Source organism: Pezoporus flaviventris, unplaced genomic scaffold (assembly GCF_033815535.1).
Source record: "Pezoporus flaviventris isolate CSIRO_AGI_PZ_B2104156 unplaced genomic scaffold, CSIRO_AGI_Pfla_v1 ptg000031l, whole genome shotgun sequence".
Classification (NCBI taxonomy): Eukaryota; Metazoa; Chordata; class Aves; order Psittaciformes; family Psittacidae; genus Pezoporus; species Pezoporus flaviventris.
In genome coordinates, this window is record NW_026892579.1 from 46,898,091 (window position 1) to 46,916,974 (window position 18,884).

Consider the following 18,884-nt stretch of genomic DNA (forward strand, 5'->3'; position numbering starts at 1 on the left):
GGAGAGATGTAGGCATTGCAGAGGGCAATTGACCCTATCCTGAGACAAGTATTGTAAGATAAATTGTGCCTATTTCTTGCTATTCACTGTAGAGGGGGACCAACCCTCCAGAATAAATGCCTACTTTTGAGGTGGCTACACTTAGGTGTGACATTTTGGAGGGGGAGGGTGTAAAAGAAGTGCTGTTCTAATTACCATGGAATCAGCTGATCCGAAGGGTCAACTGCTTTAACACAACCTTGTTACTGTGCAGCATTAAACTATTAAATCTGATTAGGGATTTATAGTGAGGATACCTTCAACCACCATATCTTGCACAGAGGCACGAAAATTAATACTGAAGAAATACATTTTCTAAAATAGAAAACACATAATTAAAAAGTGCAGGAAAGATGAATTAAGCAAAAAAAAAAAAAGAAACTTATGAAAGCATTGAGCTAATTAATCAATGTCTATGTGTGTCCATTTTTAAAAGATGCTCAGATAAAGAGAAGTAGTAGGTAGTTCCAATGTTGAATCTTGCAATATTAATGTAAAACTCTGCTTTCTGACGAGAAAGACACAGCATTTGGAGAAGCAATACAATCATTCTGATAGTAATATCAATGCTCTCAGGATATAAGACAAAATGGATTCCTGTTTGTATCATTCTGCCATTCCTGCTGATGCAGTAGGGAACATTTAGTGCATTTGTATTGATATGAATGTCTCAGTGAGTAAAGGTTTTCAGTTAAATCCAGGTTTTGTGATGAGAAGTAATTTTAGAAGCCGCATATTTGATCATTTTAGTCCACAAAGCCTTTTCTTGAAAATGTTAAAAGGTAGTTTCTGGGCGGACTAACTAGGGTTTGATTACTGCTTAGGTCTAATGTTTAGCCATCCATCTTGATTCAGAGATTCCTAAGGTCACATGTTTCCAGCTTGTTAGATGTATATTCTAGTGTTAGTGGACCATTTCTGTTTGAGCTAGTTGGGATTTTTCAGTGTAGTTGTTTTTGCTTGATTTGTTGCAATATTTAATTAACTCTTAAATTGGGTGGATTTCTAGGTTACAGTTATTGGACTATTATTTAGGTCTGTTGGTGAAAAGACGTACAAAATGTGTTAACAATTCTGCTCGCAGAAAACCTGGGAGAGAGTTTTGCTTTTTTATTTCCAAAACACTGAGTTTTAATCTGTGCTTTTAATGCCTTGTACACTCATCAGCTAGAGGAGGACACTAGCGGTTATCTCAGCCCTGATGCTTACTAACAAAGACTGACAACTGCTGACACAACAACCTGCCTTGAATTATTTTTGGGTAGGGGGTGGAATGGGTTGGCTTAACACAAACATGTAATTTCAGTAAACCACCATTTTCAGAAAGCAACATTATTTCAAATTTCCTTTGCTGACAGGGAGATGCATTTTTTTACTCAGACCTCTAAAAAAAAATTATGCAGAGGTTTGAATAGGAAATTGGTGCTGAAAGGAGAATCACAATACGTACCCAGTGTCAGTCAAAATCTTCCGTTTTAATTTCTGTTCCGGGTTCTACTCAAGTATAAATATGTATACAAATTCTTATCCTTAATTAACTGCAGAGCTTGCAAAAAGCATTTATTGCTATCCATTTCTTTCTTATCCCTCCCCTTATCTCCCCTGAGTAGAACTGCATGTTGAGTAGACACACTATAACCCCATAATTTGAAGCTACTACTATAGCATCAATTCTTCTGGATGATACCACACCTTGTCAGTCAAAAGTGATTTGAGCTTAAATTGTCAGTTAAAGATGCTCTTCGTTTTTATTGTCCTGAACTTGCAGGCAGTCTATTGGATGAAGTGAATTACTTTGTTGTTGAAAATGCTTGTGATTTTGAGTGAAGGACACAATCAGAATACACAATATTTTTTCCCCTTTGCATTTCACAACCTGCTCTGCTCCTTTGCCACTCAAACATATTACAAAATTGCTGACATCTAAGATGATCAATCAAACCCTTTGCAGTTCTGTAAATGATCAAGCTTGACTGTCTGTGGAGCTGTTATTTGGCAGTGCTCCATCTGGAAAATAAAATACAAACATCAAAAGAAGTTCAGCTAGGTTTATATTTCAGACGGTGGGTTGCTTTTTTTGATAGCTTGTCTGTTATGTAACAGAGTCTATTGGATCAAATTAGAAAGCAGACCTTTGTCTTTTCATAAATATCTGATCCTTGAGTTAGCCAGATGACAGTAGAGACACCTAAGCAGTTGTTGGTGTTGTGCTGCTACTCCGCACCCTAATGTGCATAGCCTCCCAGAAAAACATGAGATATATACAGGAGTATTATACAGGAACTAGGGAAAGCTGGAGTAGCCCTATGGTTTATAGGATTAGGAGGTAGGTGCTTTCAGCAATGGATCTGTTACCTGCTCCTCAGTTCTACACAAGTCTCTACCAAGGTTAACACCACGGCACACTAGGGCTGGGTTAGTTGCCTTTAAAATTGCCACTACTGATCCAATGCAACTGTGCTATAGAGAATTCTGTGTATATTAGATTAGTCTCAATACAGAAAAAATAAAATGCCAATGTTCGTAAATTGTTTCCCTTCTTCATACTCTATCCTTGCATTTAAATTATGGCCTTCCCCTCAATTTTATGAATTCAGCTAAACTGATGATACAACTTGACCCAAACACATTAAACAAATGTACCAAACTGAAGAAGGAACACAACAGGCATGAATAGTTTGTTATCTAGAGGTGAGTATGTGCCACTATCCCTTGCCATAGATACAGAGAAGTGGGCAGAGAATTGATGGTCTGGTAACCGCAGGAAGTAATTTGCCAGAGCTGGAGAGAGACAGCAAATCTCCCGACACTTTATGCTGTGATTGGTCATGCCCAAAAGGCGTAACAGCCAACTTGAACAGATCAGCAAAGTTCTCATTAGCCAAATTCAGAGCTAACCTTTCTACTCACTGACTGCACAGAGGGCAAAACAGTAATCACAGTGGAAAAGGTGTCCTTAGCAGTCTAAAAAGAAACTATCAGGTAGTAAACATTGTTGATCAAACACAAAATTGGACAGAGGAAATGAATCAAATGCTTCTCTTACTGGACAAAACAGAGGTGAAATGTAGTTATGAGCAAGAATACTTTGCATGGTGTGATGGACATACTACCAGTTGATCTTGGTCAACTAAAGTGGTTTTTGGCGTAATGTGAAGAATATTGTTCCCTCAAAGGACCATGAAGGAAATGAAGTGCCCAGTTTCTTTGCCAGTTTTTTACTCTCAGACTATGTGTAAAAATTCCAGCCAGAAAGAACTGACAGGGAAAAGAAAATAATAGCAAGAAGAACAAAACAGTGTCATACAAGTTGAAACATATTTAAGAAGTTTTTTTATATTATTTGTCTTTGTTATGTGATTTTGCATTGCATTTTATACACAAATTTTAAGCCTTTTAACCAAACCTACAATATTCATTTAGAAAATAGATTTTTTTTTTTTAATCTCAGCAGAAATTAGAATTGCTGCATTTAGAATCACATCCCATTTCTATCAAATACACATCTTTTCCCCTGCAGCTTTTTTTATGTTAGTCAATATCTTTTAATGTTATCTGATGGTTTCCTAGGAGATGCCCTAAATGGCCAAACTCACTAGTTTGATGCTGGTGTCAGATAATATCTATATGCACTAAACATCTGTTTTGTTCACTGAAGTCTGCTCTGCCCTTTTTCCACTGGTCATTATGTTTCCCCTGTGTGTTTTTAATGGCTGCTAATGAGATAAGAAAAAAGCTCCATGTACACTTCCATCTTCTCTGATGGTGTGTGATCAGAAGTCTGTGCTCTTTGTTAGAAGCAATGACTTCAAAATCATTGTTAGTATTTCTTTGCACAGTAGTTTGAATGCAAATTTTACACTTAAGGACTAAAGTGCCTTTTAAAAATCTGTAAGAAGCAATTAGAAAGAGAAAGATCACCACATTACAGGGTAAAGAGTTCTATTTGTGGAAGGGTGGGCTCAGTGTTGATTCATGTTTTTCAGATGGTACAGTACAGGTTGCATCGTTAATAGAAGATTAAGATGCCAAATGGGGAAATTTTACCTTCTGTTTCTGAGTCTTTCACTGTAGGAAATCACCCAGATATGACTAGAGGTTGATTTTATGTAACATGATGATCAGACAGAGTGTTCCTCAAATTTAACAGAGCCTGGTGTTACTGTGGGAGGAGGGGCTGACAACTTGGGTAGTATCCATACAAAGCTATAATTTCTAATCTGTCAAAATCACTTCCCTTTAGAAAGCCTGATTTCATTAGCATGCTCTTTGTCAGATGTGATTGTCTCCCTTAGCGGCTTTCCTTTTACAGCTGTCACAAAAGCCAATCAGATTATACCAAGGGTAGGAAATAAATAAGTCTTTTTGTTGTAAATTAATTTAGGCAAGAATATATCACATATGGCTAGATTTATTTCCTACTTTTTGAGGTATGAAATTTCAGCAAGGGCTCAAAGAGCAGATATTGGCAAAAATCTGGTTACAAACTATGTTTCTTCTGGCACTCTAGTGGTGGATATAGAAAATATACTTACATATAACTTATGCCTCATAAATAGCAAACCAAGTTTTCAGCTAAACTGAGAATATTGGTAAAACTGATGTATTAACTATCTTGGACAGGGAAGCCAAGTTAAGCTTTTCTCAGATTCTGTCTGTCCTTCAGTCTTTTGGGGTAATTCTAACCCAAACACTGAGATTCCACTTAGGTTCATTTTCTTCATATTAGATCTGCCCTATTCAGTTTAGTAGTATAGGGTCCACTGCCATACCATTCCAGTCTGAGATTTTAGTGCATCTTGCTGTGCTCTGCTACTGAGGAGTCTTGCCCTGGGTTCAGCAGTAGCAGTCATTTTTCTCCTTCTTAGTAGCTGGTGCAGTGCTGTGGTTTTGGGCTTAAACCATGACAAGTCTCCAGACTTGAAGCTTGCTTGTTCCTCTTGCTTTGGACCTGAGCATGTAAGGTAAGAAGGAGGAGGCAGGTGTTTTATGGAGAACTATTTATCTGCTTGATTTGGCTCTCCGTGATTTGGGTCTATAGTACAGCTTCAGAAATTTGTAAGGAAAAAAGTATCAGATGTTACTCTTTTTAAAAAGTATTTCACTCTGGAGAGTAAGAAAAAGGACAATCCCTGAGAAGAGTTGTCTCATTTGGCTGCTAACGTTGAAAAAACAGCATTCTCAGAAGTCTTTAGTTGTCCTGGGTTCAGCAGTAGCAGTCATGTTTCTCCTTTGTGGTAGCTGGTGCAGTGCTGTGTTTTGACTTCCAGCCTGGGAACAATGTTGGTGATACCGATGTTTTCGGTTGTTGCTAAGTGATGTTTACCCTGACCAAGGACTTTGTGAGGCTCATGCTCTGCCAGGGAGGAGGGGAAGCTGTGAGGAAGCAGAGACGGGGCGCCTGACCCAGGCTAGCCAAGGAGGTATTCCATACCACAGCACGTCGTGCCTGGGGTGGGGGGTAACTGGGAGTTACCCGGAAGTACACGGGCTTCTGGGTGGGACTCGTTTCTTGGCCAGTGGTATCGTATTTGCTTCCCTTGTTATTTTCTCTTATCGTTGTTGTTGGTAGTAGCAGTGGTGATTTGTGTTGTACATTGGTTGCTGGACTGTTCTTGTCTCAACCCGTAGGAGTTGCACCCTTTCGATCCTCCTCCCCATTCCTCTGGGAGCGGGGAAGGGGAGAGCCCCAGTGGGGGGGGGGGGGGGCCTCGATTGTTGTCAGCCCGGCACCACTCACTGGGAGTGAGTGAACAAATTGCCTGACTGGGTTTAAACCACGACAGTTCTTTTTTGGCGCCCACCGTGGGGCACGAGGGGTTGAGATAAGAACAGATCTGACTGGATTAATAGTCACTCGTCACAATGCTGATTTATTGGCTCTCAAGGTTGTTCCTCTTGATCTCACCGTTTCAGTATATCGTATCTTACGTCCATCCAGTATTTGCTGTATTAGTGTTTTTCAAGTGTGGGGCTTGGGCTAAGGTTTTTGTCTCACTGTACTTTATGGTAATGACGTGTAATGCAATAGAATCATTGATCATGAAACTGATCTGGCTTATGTTCCCAGTGTGGTCATCACCTTTATACTTTGGGAGGTATATAGTAGAAGTGCTTAGCAATTACACATCTTTTTTCTCCTTCTCAGGTGCTCAACCTATGAAGGAGACATCCTTTTACCCTCCCAGTCCTCCCCCCAGACCATTTACATTTGAGAGTTTTGAAGTTTTTGACTGGCCTTTTAATGCTGTTGAGACTTGTTTGCTGATTGTGATGGGAATCACCATGCTAGCACGCATACAGAGTGTGTTTTGCCCACGACTGATTTCAAGAGTTAAGCAGATTCAGGTTTGGGTCTTGTCTGGGGTCAAACGACGATGTAGGAGGACCAAGAGATTTTCCCTGAGGCTGGACAGTTATGAGTGGCAGGATGTGTGGGATAGTATGGGCAAGTATCTAGGTCAGTGGGCCCCTCCAGTACTTTGGAATTTCACTACCAAACAACTGCAAAATCCAGAAGACTTAATAAAACACTTAATTGATGTGTGTGGTCATTCTGGCCATACCAGAGATGGACAAATCACGGCAACATGCTGGGGCTTGGCCTATGCTTACAGGGCCTTGTTGAACACTATCCAGCACCTTCAAAAGGAAAAGAATGTCGGCGGATCTGAGGGCAAAGTAACAGTCACTACTCAAACTTTGGCTGCAATGAACAGCGCAGCTACCCCAGTGGCAAGTACAGCAGCTGCTCAAACTTCAACTGCAACAGACAGCGCGGTTACCCCAGCTCCAAGCACAGCAGCTGCACCAACCCCAGCAACAAGTACAGTTGCTACTCAAACCACAGTGATAATCACTGCAGCCAAACCAGAGGACCAGTTCGTACCAATATTGGTTGCCCCTGTATGCAAGAGAACAAGCGAAAAGGAGGCAAGAAGGGTGAAGCGAGAGGAAGAAACAATGAATTCACCACCCGGTCCAGAATCTGATCAAGAGTCATCATCACATGACGAAGAAGAAGAAGAAGAGGTAACTTCTCGACCTCGGACCTCAACCGAGCTGTGGAATATGCGAAAAGATTTTACCCGTCAATCAGGGAAGCACATCATCACCTGGTTACTCCGATGCTGGGACAATGGGGCCGATGCTCACGAACTAGAAGGTACAGAAGCCGAGCAGCTGGGATCACTTGCTAGAGAAGGGGGAATTGACAAAGCAATTGCAAGACAGAAAAAGTCCCTCAGCCTTTGGAGGAGGCTCTTGGCAGCTGTGAAAGAAAGGTTTCCATACAAGGATGATGTTATGAGTCATTCGGCCAAGTGGACTACTATAGACAAAGGCATCCAGTCTCTGAGGGAATCGGCCATCGTAGAGATGCTCTATCACATCAAGCCGAATAACGGGGATACACCCATAGATCCAGATGAAGTTGAATGTACATGATTTATGTGGCGAAAACTTACATGGAATGCACCGTCATCATATGCCCATTCATTGGCAACAGTAACCTGGAATGACATAGTACCACTAACCGTGGATGAAATGGTTCATAAACTCCGAGAGTTCAAAGACAATCTCAGCCCTTCCATCATCTCAGCTGTGGAAAAACTGTCCCAGGACCTCAAACAATTGAGGGACGATCTATCTGATTTATCCAGCTCCTCACGTGTACCAACACACGTCTCAGCTATTAACAAAAGGCATCCTATTGTTCGAGAGAGGAGATACAGGAGGTATACGCCACGGGGTACCCTATGGTTTTACCTGCGGGATCACGGAGAAGACATGACAAAGGGGGATGGAAAACCTACTTCAGCTTTGGAGGAACGGGTGAGTGAACTAAAGAGGGGAGCAAGGGCCAAGACTGATCGTCCCATGAGAGCTACGGCTTCAGTCTCTGGTGAGCAGTTTCCCAGATGGAATGGAAGAGCTGATTTTACTGCAGCTCCTGTGATAACGAAGAATAATCCCTTTTACCACGACTTAAGTGTCCAACGCTGTGATGACCATTAAAGGGGCCCTGCCTCCAGCCAGGTGGAGATAGGGGACAATCGGATTTACTGGACTGTGTGGATCACATGGCCTGGCACATCAGTCCCACAGAAGTATAAGGCTCTAGTAGACACCGGTGCACAGTGTACCCTGATGCCATCAAGCTGTCAAGGGGTGGAACCCATCTATATTTCTGGAGTGACAGGAGGATCCCAAGAGTTGACTGTGCTGGAGGCTGAAATCAGCCTGACTGGGAGGGAATGGCAAAAGCACCCTATTGTGACTGGTCCAGAGGCTCCATGCATCCTCGGCATAGACTACCTCAAGAGAGGGTACTTCAGAGACCCAAAAGGGTACCGGTGGGCTTTTGGTATTGCTGCTTGGAGACTGAGGAAATTGAGCAGCTGTCCACCTTGCCTGGTCCCTCAGAAGATCCCTCTGTTGTGGGGTTGCTGAAAGTTGAAGACCAACAAGTGCCAATTGCGACCACAACAGTGCACCGGCGGCAATATCGCACCAACCGAGACTCCCTGATTCCCATCCATCAGCTGATCCGTAGACTGGAGAGTCAGGGGGTGATCAGCAGGACCCGCTCACCCTTCAATAGCCCCATATGGCCAGTGCGAAAGTCTAATGGAGAATGGAGACTAACAGTAGACTATCGTGGCCTGAATGAAGTCACACCACCATTGAGTGCTGCTGTACCAGACATGCTAAAACTTCAGTATGAACTAGAGTCAAAGGCAGCCAAGTGGTATGCCACGATTGATATTGCCAATGCATTTTTCTCCATTCCTTTGGCAGCAGAGTGCAGGCCACAGTTTGCTTTTACTTGGAGGGGTGTCCAGTTCACTTGGAACCGACTGCCCCAGGGGTGGAAACACAGCCCCTACCATTTGCCATGGACTGGTCCAGACTGCACTGGAACAGGGGCAAGCTCCGGAACACCTGCAATACATTGATGACATTATTGTGTGGGGCGATACAGCGGAAGAGGTCCTTGAGAAAGGGAGGAAAATAATCCAAATCCTGCTGAAAGCCGGTTTTGCCATAAAACGGAGTAAGGTCAAGGGACCTGCGCAGGAGATTCAATTTTTGGGAATAAAATGGCAAGATGGACGTAGACAGATCCCCACAGATGTGATCAACAAGATAACAGCAATATCTCCACCAACTAATAAGAAAGAAACGCAAGTTTTCTTGGGTGCAGTGGGGTTCTGGAGAATGCACATCCCAAATTACAGTTCAATTGTAAGCCCTCTCTATCATGTGACCCGGAAGAAGAATGATTTTAAATGGGGCCCTGAGCAACAACAAGCCTTTGAGCAAATTAAACGCGAGATAGTTCATGCAGTAGCCCTTGGACCAGTCCGGACCAGACCAGATGTAAAAAGTGTACTGTACACTGCAGCTGGGGAGAACGGTCCTACCTGGAGCCTCTGGCAGAAAGCTCCAGGGGAGACTCGAGGTCGACCCCTCGGCTTTTGGAGTCAGGGATGCAAAGGATCTGAGGCCAGCTACACCCCAACTGAGAAAGAGATACTGGCAGCCTATGAAGGGGTTCGAGCTGCTTCGGAAGTGATTGGCACTGAAGCACAGCTCCTCCTGGCACCCCGGCTGGATGTTCAAAGGCAGGGTCTCCTCTACACATCATGCAACTGATGCTACATGGAGTAAATGGGCTGCACTAATTACACAACGAACTCGAATAGGAAATCTCAGTCGTCCAGGCATTCTAGAAGTCATCATGGACTGGCCAGAGGGCAAAGATTTCAGAATGTCACCAAAGGAGGAGGTGATGCATGCTGAAGAGGCCCCACCATATAATAAACTGTCAGACAGTGAAAAGCAGTATGCCTTGTTTACTGATGGCTCTCGCTGTATTGTGGGAAAGCATTGGAGATGGAAGGCAGCTGTATGGAGTCCTGGATGATAAGTTGCAGAAACTGCTGAAGGAGAGGGTGAATCGAGTCAGTTTGCCGAGGTGAAAGCCATCCAGCTGGCCCTGGACATTGCTGAATGAGAAAAGTGGCCAGTACTTTACCTCTGTACTGACTCATGGATGGTGGCAAATGCCCTGTGGGGGTGGTTGAAGCAATGGAAGCAGAGCAACTGGCAACGCAAAGGTAAACCCATCTGGGCTGCTGCACTGTGGAAAGATATTGCTGCCAGGGTGCAGAACCTGGTGGTGAAGGTACGTCATGTAGATGCCCATGTACCCAAGAGTTGGGCCACTGAGGAACACCAGAACAACCAACAAGTGGATAAAGCGGCTAAGATTGAAGTGGCTCAGATGGACTTAGATTGGCAACATAAAGGTGAATTATTTTTGGCCCGGTGGGCCCATGACACTTCAGGCCATCAGGGCAGAGACGCAACATATAGATGGGCCCGTGATCGAGGGGTGGACTTAACAACTGACACTATTGCCCAGGTTATTCGTGAGTGTGAAACATGTGCTGCAATTAAACAAGCCAAGCGGTTAAAGCCTCTTTGGTATGGAGGATGATGGTTGAAGTATAAATATGGGGAGGCCTGGCAGATTGATTATATCGCACTGCCACCAACCCGCCAAGGCAAGCACCATGTGCTTACCATGGTGGAAGCAACCACCGGGTGGCTGGAAACATATGCTGTGCCCCACTCCACTGCCCAGAACACTATCCTGGGCCTTGGCAAACAGATTTTGTGGTGACACGGCACTCCAGAGAGAACTGAGTCAGACAATGGGACTCATTTCCGGAATAACCTTATAGATATTTGGGCCAAAGAGCATGGCATTGAGTGGGTATATCACATCCCCTACCATGCACCAGCCTCTGGGAAAATCGAACGGTACAATGGGCTGTTAAAAACTACACTGAGAGCGATGGGTGGGGGAACTTTCAAGCATTGGGATACACACTTTCCAAAGGCCACCTGGTTGGTCAACACCAGAGGATCTGCCAACAGGGCTGGCCCAGCCCAGTCAGAACTTTTACATATTGTAGAGGGGGACAGAGTTCCCGTGGTGCATATGAAGAATTTGCTGGGGAAGACAGTCTGGGTAATTCCTGCTTCAGGTAAAGGCAAACCCACTCGTGGGATTGCTTTTGCTCAGGGACCTGGATATACTTGGTGGGTAATGCAGGAAGATGGGGAACTCTGATGTATACCTCAAGGGGATTTGATTTTAGGGGAAAACAGCCAGTGAACTCAATTGTATGCTGTTGCCTGCTGTGTAATACTTTTATAGCCCATCAGTTAGATGTCTTCAGGTCACCAGCGACTGGCCCTGACCTCCCTCCAACCATCATCCCAACAGAGAATGAACTTTGATAGAACCAGATGAGTTCCTCAGTAAAGGAACGACCAGCATTAGCAGGCAACGATCCAATACTGCACACAGCCTTTCCTGCCCTGAAAGATTGTTACAAGAGGTGGAACCTGACATCATGGACTGAATGGACTCAGCAGCATTATAGGGATTGGTCCATGCGCTAAGAAAATGATCTTTTTCTCTTGGTCTGTATGTATATGGATGTATATATGTGGGAGAGCAATGGTGTATTGAAAATGTGGGATCTGAGCATGACGTGAATGGCATGGAATAAGGGGTGGATACTGTCCTGGGTTCAGCAGTAGCAGTCATGTTTCTCCTTCGTGGTAGCTGGTGCAGTGCTGTGTTTTGCCTGGGAACAGTGCTGGTGATACCGATGTTTTCTGTTGTTGCTAAGTGATGTTTACCCTGACCAAGGACTTTGTGAGGCTCATGCTCTGCCAGGGAGGAGGGGAAGCTGTGAGGAAGCAGAGACGAGGCGCCTGACCCAGGCTAGCCAAGGAGGTATTCCATACCACAGCACGTCATGCCCGGGGTGAGGGGTAACTGGGAGTTACCCGGAAGGACACGGGCTTCCAGGTGGGACTCGTTTCTTGGCCGGTGGTATCGTATTCTCTTCCCTTGTTATTTTCTCTTATCATTGTTGTCGTTGGTAGTAGCGGTGGTGATTTGTGTTGTACATTGGTTGCTGGACTGTTCTTGTCTCAACCCGTAGGAGTTGCACCCTTTCGATCCTCCTCCCCATTCCTCTGGGAGCAGGGAAGGGGCGAGCCCCGGTGCGGGGGGGGGCCCTCGATTGTTGTCAGCCCGGCACCACTCACTGGGAGTGAGTGAACAAGTTGCCTGACTGGGTTTAAACCACGACATTAGTATACAGACTAATGATGTGATGGGTGTTATAGAAGGAGGCTACTCGCTGTGTCGTCTGAATAGTCCATCTTTTCCCAGGCTGTTTGCAACAAGGGACAGCATGAGTTGATAGCAAACCTCATCAGTTCATCTGTACCTTTACTTTTCAGTCACTGTGACCTATCTGGAGAACAGATGAAGCTGTAATTTTTTTTTGTAATGAATCTTTCTATACAGGTGCAGAGAAACATTCTAGAAGAAGTCAAAGCATACACCTATGGTGCTGTATGATTAGTTTGGCTAAGAATTTCCTTTATTTGAAATTATTTAAATCAGAAATCTTGCTCAGTGTTCACTTTTGTACAATCTATTACTTCTTAGAAATAGGTAGCAAGCACTATGTGGATCAGTCACTGTTTTTCCTACAGGTACTAAATAGTTGTATTGCTTGAACAGGTACAATTCATATTGTCCAAGTCTTTTCATTGTGCCCTGAAATAAAGGTGGAAGAGCCCATAGTCATTACTACTTGTATCCAGTGTCTTTCCCTTCTACAAAATAATTGGGCTTCCAGCTTCCAGTCTTGGCAGCTCTGTATTTCTAAAGGCTCATTAACCATGTCTCTCTCTTTTTTTAATTTTTCAGAGCTAAGAGAATCTTCTGCTTCTTAAAAAGTTCTTCCACTTCTTTTACTATTTGCAATAGTCTAGATTTTTTCTCTTCCTTTTTGCCAGTTCCATCTGGAGATTTAAAAAACAGTAAAAAGCATTAATTCTGTGTCTTTCCGTGTGCTTCATATCTTCTGCAACACCAGTCTCTGACAGTATTTGATCTGGTTTATGATTACCCTTCATCTGTTGCTGGCTCTTTTCCTGTATGCTGGTAATGGCTTTGATCACCTCTTGGCCAGGATCTCTGGCTTCTCATCATTCCTTCGGGAAAGATTCTTTTTTTTTCTTTTAATTACTTTTTACCATTACCTGGCTAGCATCCACTGCATGTTGTCTGGTTGTTAATTTTTGCCACTGTGGAAGCTAATAGGACTCTTCTGCATTGGGACATTTAGGAAAGTCAATCCAAATTAAATGTTAAAGTTCACACTTCAGCTGCGTTAAATCCCTGTGTTGACAGCCTTGTTAGAAGGAAAGACCTTAATTTTGTTTAATTTAATACAGGCTGGAAATGAATTAAGTCAAATTTAACCACTTCACTTTTGAACAAATGTGTCTACACAAGGTTTGTGAGATTTAACAAATCCATTTTAGCTTCATACTTTTTATTAATGTTTTCAATTTCCTAAGTTTCTTGTAGACAAGACCTCGATTTTCTTTTCCATAGGAATAACCTTTTTATTCCAGCCATATTTTTTTCTTCCTGTCCTTTTCTTGATGTTTGACTGTCACTGCGCTGCTCTGCTCATTACTTTCTGGAGGGTAAGGAAGATTTATAGAACATAGTTGTTCCTGTTATTAAATTATAGCAAGCTAAATATCTGCATTAAGTTTGGGGTCATGCTAAGGTGGATGATGTAAACACATTCATACATACAATGGAGTTCATCTCACATAACCTTACTGGGAAAAGGCAGGCAGATAGAGTGTACCTTCAGCAAGTTTGTGGATGATCAAAACTAAGGGGACTGGGTGGTATATCAGATGGGTGTGCCACCTTCAGTGAGACCTTGGCAGGCTGGAGAAATGGGCAGAGAGAAAACCTTATAGTTCAACACAATCTAATGCAAAGCCCTGCATCTCAAGAGGGTCAGCCCCATGCACCAGTACATGCTGACTGGCTGGAAGACAGGTTGCTGAACAAAATCTTTACGTCCTGGTGCACAGCAAGATGACCATGATCTAGCAAAGCACCCTTACAGCAGAAGGTTGAGACGTGTGATCCTTCATCTCTCCTTAGCACTGGTGAAGCAGCAGCAGGAGTTCTGCGTCCGGTTCTGGGCTCCTCAGCAGAAGAGAGGCATCAACATCCTGCAGTGAGTCCAGCACAGGGCCACAAAGATTATTATGGGACAGAAATATTTTTCATATGAGGAAAAGCTGAGAGAGCTGGAACTGTTCATCCTGCAGAAGAAGGCTCAGGCATATTACTAATGTGTGTGAATACCTGACAGGAAGGAATAAGGCCAAGGGAGCCAGGCTCTTCCCAGTTAGTGCCTAGTGATATGAAAAGAGGAAATGGACACAAATTAAAACACATTAAATCACATCTGAATACATGATTTATTTATTTTTTTCTCCTTTTTATTTTTTAATTTTAAATTGTGAGTATGGTCAGTCACAGAAACATGTTACCCAGACAGTCTGAGGAGTCTCTGTCCTTGGAGTCATAATCCAGCTGGACAGAATGCTGCTTTAGCTTATTCTGCCTGATGTGGCAGGTGGAGTAGGCAATGTCAAGATTTTCTTGCCAACCTCAACCATCCTGTGATGCAACACCTACAATATTATACCTAAACAGAGAATCATAGAATCATAGAATAGTTAGGGTTGGAAAGCACCTTAAGATCAAGTTCCAAGCCCCTGCCATGGGTAGGGACACCTCACACTAAACCATATCACCCAAGGCTTCAACCTGGTCCTGAACACTGCCAGGGATGGAGTATTCACAACCTCCCTGGGCAACCTATTCCAGTGCCTCACCACCCTAACAGGAAAGAATTTCCTCCTTATATCCAATCTAAACTTCCCCTGTGTAAGTTTTAACCCGATACCCCTTGTCCTATCACTACAGTCCCTAATGAAGAGTCCCTCCCCAGTATCCCTATAGGCCCCCTTCAGATACTGGAAGGATGCTATGAGGTCTCCACACAGCCTTCTCTTCTCCAGGCTGAACAGCCCCAAATTCCTCAGCCTGTCTTCATACGGGAGGTGCTCCAGTCCCCTGATCATCCTCGTGGCCCTTCTCTGGACTTGTTCCAACAGTTCCATGTCCTTTTTATGTTGAGGACACCAGAACTGCACACAATACTCCAGATGAGGTCTCACAAGAGCAGAGGAGAGGGGCAGGATCACCTCCTTTGACCTGCTGGTCATGCTCCTTTTGATGCAGCCCAGGATACAGTTGGCTTTCTGGGCTGCAAGCGCACACTGAAGCCGGCTTATGTTCATTTTCTCATCAACCAACACCCCCAAGTCCTTCTCCGCAGGGCTGCTCTGAATCTCTTCTTTGCCCAGCCTGTAGCTGTGCCTGGGATTGCTCCAACCCAGGTGTAGGACCTTGCACTTGGCATGGTTAAACTTCATGAGGCTGGCATCAGCACACCTCACAAGTGTGTCAAGGTCCCTCTGGATGGCATTCCTTCCCTCCATCATATCAACTGAACCACACAGCTTGAAGTCATTGGGAAACTTGCTGAAGGCGCACTCAATCCCACTGTCCATGTCAGCAGCAAAGATGTTAAACAAGACGGGTCCCAACACTGATCCCTGAGGGACACCACTCGTTACTGGTCTCCAGCTGGACACTGAGCCATTGACCACAACTCTGTGTGTGCGGCCATCCAGACGATATAGTTATAACAACATCCAGGGCAAATTGTGCAGCCAGTATCACAGTGTGTCACTTTCAGATTTGTCCCATGTGCTCCAGCTGCTCCCCTGCCTTCTGAAATTTCATACATTTTAATTCATCCTTCCAGAGGTAACCCAAGCCTTTAAGACGACTGAATGCCCATAGCGTGGCACTGAAACAGGACACTAGAAATCTCAATGTATATAGTGCATAACTTCATAAACAGGTCATTTTATTCCAGAGAAATGCTTGTTCTTGTGTACTGTAAGTTCCAAACATTGGACTCTGAGCCCCACAGCTTTTTTGCTAGCTCTTCCTGTGTGCTGCTGGTCTGAAGGTGAAGTTAATGACCTAAAGGCTCTGATTCTGTGATTTTAATAAGGCAAGTTTAATAAGTATACTGACTTTAAAACTAGTATGAATCCAGCAGCTCCTAGTGATGGTAATGAAGAAGAATTATCTTCATAATTTTAAAAAATTTATTGTTTTGGGGGGAGGAGGAGATACAACCATGTGAGACCTGTAATGGAAAAACGATGAACTCGTGCTACTGTATCTATCCTTATGCTGTCTGTTAAAATTTTTCCCAGTAAGATTGTCTCAGCAGCAGACAGATAAACGCCCCCATTTAAATCCCCTCCCGTCTGATAGGTAGATATTTGCAAGTCAAAAAAGAATCACCCTCCTTACTTCTCAAACATATGGTCTTCCTTTCAGATAATAAGTACTTTCCCAACCTTGTCAGGTGAGGCAGTGCTTGAAAGCTTTTTAGTACTTACACTTTTGTATAGCAAGTTATCTCAGTAGGAGACATTGCAGCAGTCTTTAACCCTTTTTGTATTCTCATTCTATCTTAGAAATGTCTCATGCAAGCTAATAAATTCCTTGAAGTCTCTGTCTTTTCCACAACATTAATCTCCCATCAACTAGTAATGAGCCTTGGTAGGTTCCTTGTGAGAATCTGAGCGACCACATTAATTCCTTAAAACTTCTTTGACAATAGCAAACCTATTAGCAAATGGTTTAGGAATGTCTGATCCATACATTTAGCCTTAGGGGCTTTTGGTGGCCTATATTTATTGTGCCCTGAAATTCCTAAAGGCTTAGGAAGATACTGCAAATTCTAAGTGCATCAATTTCTGCTAAACTGCCTCTGGATACTGTCTTATGCACCGAACTGGAACTCTGCTGCTAAAATCATGCTTTTTCATGATTCTTTCTTGAGCTGAATGATTCTTCTTGAAAAATTAATGTAATCAAATACAAAGCTTATATAGATTGCTGCATGTTTTAGAACACATGAAATGACTGCTGCTTCTTTAGCATACTGATTCTCCCCATAATACATACCACATACCAGGCAACATGGCTGTGAAGGAGCTCAGTCTTTAATTTTATCAGTCTAGAGAAAAATAAGTCCCTTGAAGGTTTACAAGGAAGTTCCTGTTGCTTAAGCTTAAGTTTCTAAATTAGATGCCCAAGACCCTACTTACCTAGTAAGTAGGTAATAATACCAATTATTTTCAGAAATTTCATATTTTATAAACACTTTAGACAAAGTTTGGCTTCCCATTAGCCTTACTTCCACATTCATGTCAATTAAAACACTAAACAAATCCGTAAGTAGGGAATCAAAGCTGAAAATTGAGAGAAAAAGAAACAGGACTGTAGATCCACATAAGAGACCTGTGTGTTTGAGACATTTTTCTATGTATAACTGACATTACAGTCTGCACTCATTTCAACTCAACTCTGCCTTGCTAAAGGGAGAAAAGATGCCCATCAAATCAACCCACTCATTTCTCTTTCTTTTCACCATCTATTTTCAGTGAATTATTTCCTCCTATAGCAGCTCTGTCAGGCTGTTGTGGTATTTTTTTCTCAGTCTTTTTCCTGGTACCACTGTTTTATAGAATCATAGAATAGTTAGGGTTGGAAAGCACCTTAAGATCATCTAGTTCCAACCCCCCCCCCCCCCCCCATGGGCAGGGACACCTCACACTAAACCATCTCACCCAAGGCTTCATCCAACCTGGTATTGAACACTGCCAAGGATGGAGCATTCACAACTTCCTTGGGCAACCTATTCCAGTGCCTCACCACCATAACAGGAAAGAATTCCCTCCTTATATCCAATCTGAACTTCCCCTGTGTAAGTTTTAACCCGATACCCCTTGTCCTGTCACTACAGTCCCTAATGAAGAGTCTCTCCCCAGCATCCCTATAGGCCCCCTTCAGATACTGGAAGGATGCTATGAGGTCTCCACACAGCCTTCTCTTCTCCAGGCTGAACAGCCCCAACTTTCTCAGCCTGTCTTCATATGGGAGGTGTTCCAGTCCCCTGATCATCCTCGGGCCCTCCTCTGAACTTGTTCCAACAGTTCCATGTCCTTTTGATGTTGAGGACACCAGAACTGCACACAATACTCCAGGTGAGGTCTCACAAGAGCAGAGTAGAGGGGCAGGATCACCTCCTTCGACCTGCTGGTCACGCTCCTTTTCATGCAGCCCAGGATGCAGTTGGCTTCCTGGGCTGTAAGCGCACACTGCCTGCTCATGTTCCTTTTCTCATCAACCAGCACCCCCAAGTCCTTCTCCACAGGGCTGCTCTGAATCTCTTCTTTGCCCAGCCTGTAGCTGTGCCTGGGATTGCTCCAACCCAGGTGTAGGACCTTGCACTTGGCATGGTTAAACTTCATGAGGTTGGCATCAGCCCACTTCACAAGCATGTTGAGGTCCCTCTGGATGGCATTCCTTCCCTCCAGCATATCAACCGAACCACACAGGTTGGTGTCATCGGCAAACTTGCTGATAGTGCACTCAATCCCACTGTCCAAAATGCCATTTTTATCTTTGCTTTGTTTCCTTGTGATATGCAATGAAACCCGCAATGCATACTTACATATGCTCATTCTGCCCTATGTCTTTTTATAAAGCCACTTTTTGTGAATACAAAACAAAAAGTCAAGTATGCAAAACTTGAAGTATATTTTTACAATTTCCTTCATTCCCTCAGAATGTGTGGAAGCCTGATAGCACTAACAAAATAGTATTTAAACAGACTTCACATATGCATATATATTGTTTGCAGAGAATCAATTCTGTTATAAAAGAAAGCAAGTTTTCATTGTAGCTTGAACTAAATTCAGTATCATAA